The sequence below is a fragment of the Mytilus galloprovincialis genome, chromosome 8 (assembly GCF_965363235.1).
Source record: "Mytilus galloprovincialis chromosome 8, xbMytGall1.hap1.1, whole genome shotgun sequence".
Taxonomy (NCBI): domain Eukaryota; kingdom Metazoa; phylum Mollusca; class Bivalvia; order Mytilida; family Mytilidae; genus Mytilus; species Mytilus galloprovincialis.
In genome coordinates, this window is record NC_134845.1 from 46,375,252 (window position 1) to 46,383,784 (window position 8,533).

Genomic DNA, 8,533 nt, shown 5'->3' on the forward strand with positions numbered 1-8,533 from the left:
AGAAACCACGCCCCACCGGTCATTAACAGAAAAGCCATGCCCCAACGGTCATTATCATGTAAAAGTTCGTTAACGACCGGTTTTCTGGTCCGTTTTGTTCTGTTAATGACCGATGGAATTTATTACTGAAGATTAATGAATGTCATGTGACCCCTTTTTATTCAATAAGAGTATCTTATTCTCAACCGATATGAAATAATATAACATTCACTTCACATTGAGTACACAGAACTTTTTTTTGGCAAGGCATAAACAACATTTAAGGTCAATATAACTTTAAATCATTTAAAAAAAATAATCCTTGCCTATCGAGATGAACTCGTCCGTTCCGGATAAATGGTGATTTTATAGAGGTAGAAATAACCCTTTTGATCTCATGAAATAACCGTGTTCACAAACGCATTTAAAGCAGACACTTTCACCGTTGACAGATCATTATAAATCCACAGAAAACTAAAATGGAAAAACGGTGTCCTGCATACTTTGGCATAATAGCATTAGTTTTATTGTGTGCTGGTGCCTTCTCTCCCGGGTGGTTTGTTTATGACACTGATAAATTTAGGGGAATTGAACGCAGTTATCCTCCATACGGTATTAAAGTACATATGGGATTATTTTATGTTGTTGCTGTAGGGGAAGATTTCAGAAAAATTGCGGGCTATGGAGATTTTCATGAATCCAGCATATTAAGTATGTACTTGTATGTATAATTTTTAAAATTTGTTGGTTAAAAGCATTTATGACCATATTTATTTTAATGACAAAAGATGGTGAATACAAATGAGACATGAAATTATCAAAAGTATCATATGCCCAATATCATCTTTAGGTCACCATTTATCATCCAACTGTAACAAACATGGAACAATAGTAGTTACTCGCTTTATGCTAAAAGTGTTTAAGGTCAAGTAACAGTAAATGAACGCCGTCTAGCGGATTCCGCGAAACATTGCGACGTTTTGTACGAATAACGTCCCTTTGACCAGATTTTGCAATGTTAAAATTGCACCCGGCGACTTTTCGATGGGACAACGTCAACGATTTTGACGGAAAGTATGTAACTTCTATGAGAATGAACTTGTTTTTCTAAAATTAAAAATTGAAAATGAATATGAAAACAGTTCTGAAGACGATCTTCAAAATGAAAACCAGGACGTAGGGTGGTAGAGTTTGTATATATCTGCCGACCGGTTAAACATGTTAAAACAAGTGTGAAAACTGTTGCTCACTACTTTTTTCTACATAATTGTGATGAGAAAAAACAGTGTGGTCTCGGAAGTATTCTATATGTTGTATGTCAAAACTGTCCTTTCAAAAACCCTATATTCACTGGGAAAAGACATCGTCTAGCAGAAAATAAGCAGAAGGGGTGCAAGTTTGGGACATTAATTAATACTAAAGATTCAAAAACTTAGTATTGTACGGTAAGACTATTTATCCCATATTTTGAAAATTATCACACCAGTCGGAACAAATAAAAATAGTTTCAAATTAGAGAAAAGGAAATGAACCACATAAACTAATACTGGTCATAAATTGGCCGCTGCTGTCAGTCAGTCATAGTTAGCACTAAACTATAATACACTTAAATTAATTAACCTTGTTCACGGCTGGAACAATAGTTTAATATTCATACAGTTTTTAGACTATAACAAATTAAAAATAAACAATAATGATGTTTCACGATCATTAATCCATCGCTACATTTTGTATTCTAACGTTGTTTTTTGTTTGTTTTTTGTAATGGTGTTTTCTTTCACGTCCGCAATTTCGATGTTAAAAATAGAACACAAATCTTTAAATAGATACATGTATAAATAGTATATGATGTTAAAAATAGAACACAAATCTTTAAATAGATACATGTATAAATAGTATATGATGTTAAAAATAGAACACAAATCTTTAAATAGATACATGTATAAATAGTATATGGTTTGAAGATTTATACATGGCTTAGTATCCTAATAGTATTGATTCTTATGGTTGTCTTCTCAAAGGAATTGTTATATATATATATATTTGGGTAAAAATTAACCGAATAAAAAAATGTACCCTAGCTGAAAGGAGCATCTCAAATATACTATAGAACTGTTGTCAATTCTATTTCACTCATAAAACTTGAAGGTTGAGAACGAGATTATATCTATACCTCTATATCATAGTACTAAGTATATATACCGCCTGAAAAATATGTACAGTGTCACAGACTTTCAGGACATAAAGTTCAATGTAAATCCCGTAAGTAGTCAGTACTTCAATAAGACAGCAACCAGACAACAACAAAAGACCAAAAGAAGATTAAAAATGAAAAGACATCGTATGATATGCATTTGTCGGAGGGGGGGGGGAGGGTTTCATGATCCCGAAATCTCGGACTTTAAAACATGAAATCCCGAGGTTCCGAATTTACACAATATTACCAGTCATGTCTCAGCCTGTGTGCGATTATTTTTTTCTTGTTTTTTTCGGTTTGGGTGGGTGGGGGAGGGGTATTTTTGTAGGCATATTAAACATAAATATGTACATCTGTTTTTAGGTCATATCTCAACCTCCGTATATTTGTTTTTACACGATGTATTTTCTGGAAAATACACTGTACTACAAAGACCGTGCAATGTCTTGAGAGAAAGCGAAATTCAGAGAGAGAAGCACATTAATTTATTGTCACATATAATTAGATCTCAAAGGGAGTTGCAGAATAACGGATACTGGCGAATGTCAAAAATTGAACAAAAAAGTTTGCAAAATTATAAAGAATAACAACGGAAAATAAATGATTATTAAAAGATAGAGAACATTTAGGTACAGACTTCATATGGACCCTTAAAAATCGTTGGATTATCTCGGTGTTACTGGTCAGTAATGAATAAAAAATCACTGGTCAATTTAAAGGTTGTTGTAAGTGATGCAATATATTCTTATTTTCCTGTTCCCCTTATGTAACTTCCAGTTTTATTAAAGTTTACATCCATCAAAGCCTTAGTTTAATTTAGTTTCCTGTCATTACTACCCCACTTTATTTGTCGCATGTTGCGTATCATGTACTGATTCTATATATACTTCGAGCATACATATGTACACTTATGGATTTCTTTTGAAAATGGTAACAGGAGAGACAAAATATTGTTCCACCTAAATTTTTTAATGTATGTGTTATAACAAGTAACATAATCGAATTTCTCTGTTTGTTATAAATCATGCACTCCCGATTTATATTTATTTACACCATCCTAACATAAATTCTTTTAATTTGTAGAAATTAGTTTGCCTGAATACCTGATCGAAGTTATCATTGGAATTGTATTATGTTTAATATCAGTCATACTGACTATTACCTACAAGAAAGAAGGAACAAATGGTGTTTTGGTTGGTATTATCATCATGTACATCATATCTGGTCAGTAGTAGAGAGTTTTGTCACAAAGGGGGAGGGGGGAGGGGGGGGGGGGTGTCGAATGAAATTGGAGAATTGAAAAATAGACAGCAACATCAGGTTGATTTCTGAAAAAAAACAACATAGTCAACGGTAGTGCTTTCCAAACTCTGTCTGACAGACAAAATGTCAGACAGGACTATTAAGACTGATTGGTTGAACATATAGTAGAAAAGTTCAAATTCTCTTCGATCAAACAAACTCTTAAATAGTTTGGCAGCGACTGCAACGGTTCATATCTAGGGATTGCATTCTGACCAATATGCATGATATTGTACCACGCGACCTCCTATCCTGTTGTACTGAATTTGAGCAAATCATTGCTATTATTATAATATATTTGTTAATTTTACCATCATTGTCTTATATTCAACATCAACTTTGATTTTGCTGTCAATTCGACACACCCCAAGGTATAAAGGGGGAAGATGTAAGACCAATTATCCATGCATTTAAATTAGGTAAGAGCCGTTTTCAAAATGTCTTTCAATTTTTACCGAAATTTATAGTATTACATCCCAATGAGTATACTTTTAAGTCCTAACAATACTATGGCTTATGATATGACATATCACCAAATTATCACCGTCTAATATAAATATAGCCTTAAACAATTATTTTACAGATTTTGGTCAAATTTAGAGTACATATATTAAAAACAAATTATATAGATATTGTTAAGCAAACACAAATTTTGCTGCAAGAAAAGCTAGTTATCTGTCGAATACAAACAATCATTTTGATAAGCGCTGTACGATGCACAAATTTAACAAAACATGCCAAACTTGCATTTATTGCAGATAGCAATAATATTTTAAGTAGAAGATATAAATTCTTTTATATTCAAGTTCCGATCGGTTTTAACTATGTTAAATTTGAAATTGTGAATGAAATGCTTTTAGTAAAAAGTCTTTTTAACCTGTTTGCAGGAAGTGGGTGTTAAACCTATGTAAAGTAGCGTCACCTGTTTCAATAGAATTCTGTATTGTATTTTTTCTCGTTACTTTAAAAACAAATCTTTATAAAGAGGACAATGCTAACTATCCTTGATCTGTATTTTAACTACTTCCTTCTTGGCGCAATTTCCCACTTTTGACGTTTTTCCGGGCTTTTTTAATAATAAAAAATGATTAACGTTGATGTACTTCACATTTTAAAGGTCTGATGACCTTAAAATGGGACCAATTTTGTGAAATTATCCATTCGATTTAACAGCAGATAAATCTTAAAAAAGATTAATATCGGTGATTTTTCCTCTGTTTAATTTCGTTTTCTTTTTCATGTTTTTGTATTTCGGATTGTGCACACTATGTAGATTTGTTTAGGGCTTTGCGTGAACTTTGATTGACATTTTAATAAACGTTCGTTTTATATCTATTCATCTCATGTTTTTTTGAAGTCGAAATTAAATCGGTTGAAGGAAGGAATCAAACGAACAACAATGATGAGTAAAAATCAAAGGTGTCGAATTAATGTTTACATTGCTTTATAATAGATCATGGCATACTTTGATAAGAGGAAAACGTCAAAAAAGTCCACGAAAATACCGGATTGACTAATTGCTTCTTTGTTACCTGTTTGTATGTGTTTTCAGTGATTAAGATTAGCACAATGTTGACTGTAATTTTGACATTTTTACCTATTATATCTGTTTGTTTTGTTCTCGCATCGTTTTCAAAATAATGGAGCTTTATGCGACTGTCATAGAAGTGAGAGGTTTAGCCAGCTATCCACCATGTTCTACCAAGTCAGGAATATGACAGTTGTTATCCATTCGTTTGATGTGTTTGAGCTTATGATTTTGCCATTTGATTAGGGACTTTCCGTTTTGAATTTTCCTCGGAGTTCAGTATTTTTGTGATTTTAAAATTTAAAGCGCACGGCTTTCTGAATTTTTCAAATGATATCGTAATACACGAGTTATAGTGGTTGAATCTGTTTCTCCAATGATTTTTATCCTTCCTTTTCAAAGATTTTAAGAAAGTTGTGTACTTTTAAAGTGACGTCATTAGGCATGGTTGCTTTTTTTCACGACTTCAGAAAAGTAAAATTCAGAAGAAAACAAGAAAATTGAACGTCACAACTAAATTTCTACCAATCGTTTGCCTAGAACAATTTTTCCACTTGTGAGGAGAAATATTTTACTCACACCGATCAAGCAATGTGAAATGCGCAAAAAATAGAGAATTCTTTCATCAACTCCGAGAAGTTTGACAGAAAGTATTTTTCTTATTATTTAGATTAAGTCCATCTCTTAAACATATTTGATTTCACTCAAGCAGTTGAAACCAATTTGCAATTGATCATAAATGGATCGAAGTTCTGGGTGTGAAATTTAATGTCAACGACTGTAAAGCAATCTGTTAACATTCCTCAAATATAAGAATAAGGACGATTTTTTTTGTACCTACCCGAAATTTTAGCCTCAATAAAACAGAGATGACTAGTATCTCCTGGTTGTTGACATTATGTTTAAATTGCGACGCTCTCTTTTAATCTATCAAAAACAAAAACAAATTTTCTGAAAGTTTAGGACAAAATTCTTTTAATGAAAATGCCAAAACCGTAAAAATCGAACTTAGGATTTAAAAGTAAAATCACAAAGGTACTGAACGGAAATTGATGTCCCTAATCAAACGCATGTCATAAATTTTTGTGACCGAAATATCATAAGAGTTTACAGTGGAGATCACTTCTAACCTCTCACCAAATCTGTCAGAATCTGTCAGGAGAACTTTTTAATGACAGTATGTAGAACTGTCATCCTGACATATTTTAGACAGTTCTAGCTAGAAAAGTTCTAACCTAGAACTGATTTCGTCAGTTCTACCTAAAACTGATTCAGACAGTTATATCTAGAACTGATCGTGACAGTTTTACCCTGGAACAGTTTTAGACAGTTCTAAGGCTAACACAATTTTTACGACTAAAACAGTTCTACGATTAGAACTGATTTGGTCAGATCAACGGCTAGAATTTATTTATTCAGTTCTATCCATAGCACAGTTTTATGAACTCTTTGTCTTGAATATAAATAAGTAAAAAAAACATAATATATATTAAAATAAAAGGTTGACCGGTGACATGCCCAAACTGCAGTGACGTAATTTAGAACTGTTTTACAATCCTGACAGGTTTGGTCAGTTCTACAGCTAGTACAGTTTTAGACAGTTCTGCTGACAGTTTTACGGTAAGAACTGATTTAGTCAGTTCAGTTGACAGTTCTTAGACTAGAACTGATTTGGACAGTTCTACCTACAACAGTTTTAGACAGTTCTACCATAGAACTGATCCTGACAGTTCTACCTAAAATTGATTTGGTCAGTTCTACCTAGAACTGATTCGGAAAGTTCTAGATATAGAACTGTTCTAGGACAGTTTGGAACAGTTCTATGACAGATTACTCTGACAGTTCTAATGAGAGGATAGAAGTGATATTCTATATACTTAAGTATATATTATACAAGCAGTAAAACATTATAAACTGTAAACAAGTGCATCTTCAAATTTTCATCTTTTTTTCAGGAACAGCTACATTTTTAGCAGTCGGACGTTGGTTTAACGGCGTGATATTTATTTCACATGACTCAGGAATACACATGAGCGTCCCATACTCTTTAATTTTGAGTTGTCTTGGAGCCATCTTTAGTGGGATCACAATGATAAGTGTAAGCCGCATGCACTGCCAGCTCAAAGCTGATAGACAAGTAAAAGTGAGTCAGGTGTATTTTGGTGTTGTAATGACCGAATATCCACAGACATAACCTTAGACGAAAGGACACACGAATGCACACGTTTCGAACTATGGTAAAGGCGGTGGCATACCTCATGAAGAGTAAAACAAAATTGATTTGTGCGTCAACCAATCATTGAAATTTGTATATGAAAATATAAATGACGATAGATAAGTTAACCAATACCAAAAACTGTAATACTGTTATCATAAAAGTAAATGTACATTATACATCACAGAAATGATATTCAAAAGCAAACAATATATCATTTTGTAAACTCAAAAAAGTTAAAAAATTTGGTATGACGAAATGTCATCTGTAATTGAATGCATATTTGTATGTGGTTACAGTGTGTGAGTAAACATGTGTGGTTGTCACTAATTTAGTCATGCAGTAAAAGCACATCCTTATATCATATGACTGAGCTGAAATGAACAATATTGTTCTGTTGTTAATACCAATCACAATTTGTTCATTGATTGATTAAAGCTTACGTAATTTCCAGTGGCACTTACCTCATGTATACCCAGAACTATATTTTAAAACATTGAAAAAAAATTAAGAAAAAAAATAATGAGATGTCTAACAAATACATGCCAACGAGAGTAATATTTACCAATGACCAAATGAAGTGGATGCGTTTAATTATAGGCAACCATTCGACCTTCAATAATAAGCAAAACCCTTATTGTATGGTCGGCTGCAAATGAACCCGACAAAAACTATTAATAATTTCAATTGAGAAACATAACGGCCTAATGGATAACAAAACAATTTGAAAAAAGTAAATATGACAAACACGAACCAACGACAACCACTGCAATATAAGCTCCTGCAAGGTACATAAAAATATTGCTGGGTTTAACATGTTCGTAAGCCCTCAACTCTCCACTAAACTGGGACAGTCGTTTAACAGTAAAACATAAGAAAAAAACTATAAAAATCAGTTGAAAAAGGATTTACTCATCAGATCGATACAAAGAAAACATCAAACTAAGAACACAGACAGGACGAGGAATGTTTCATTATAATTCGTAGTTTTGATGGCTGATAACAATCCTAAGGCAATTCGTAGTTTTGATTGCGGCTGACAACAATTGAAAGGCACTCCAGTATCTTATTTTATTTCTGTTTTCAATACAACAGCTTTGACTGCACGTGATATCCGCCACAATGTTTTAACAACGCGCAGGAAAACATTCAGGAAACTTAATATAATCTTTTTATAATGTTATAGGCATGTACAAGCATTGGTCTTTCACAAATTTAATTTTCGAATAAATCCCTCCAAAGTAAAACAAAATGTTCCTCTACAAACGACTCCAATGTTAAATATTGTTTTTGTTCAAAATGTGTGGCAAAG

General features: G+C 32.8%; 1 long non-coding RNA gene across 1 annotated transcript; it reads left to right on the forward strand.

Annotated features, from left to right (window-relative positions):
* The first annotated feature begins 446 nt into the window (after positions 1-446).
* On the forward strand, positions 447-7,606 carry LOC143042051 (uncharacterized). Its single transcript, XR_012967870.1, has 3 exons — positions 447-690; positions 3,260-3,400; positions 6,962-7,606. It is a non-coding gene; the product is annotated as an uncharacterized LOC143042051 (long non-coding RNA).
* The last annotated feature ends 927 nt before the right edge of the window (positions 7,607-8,533 follow it).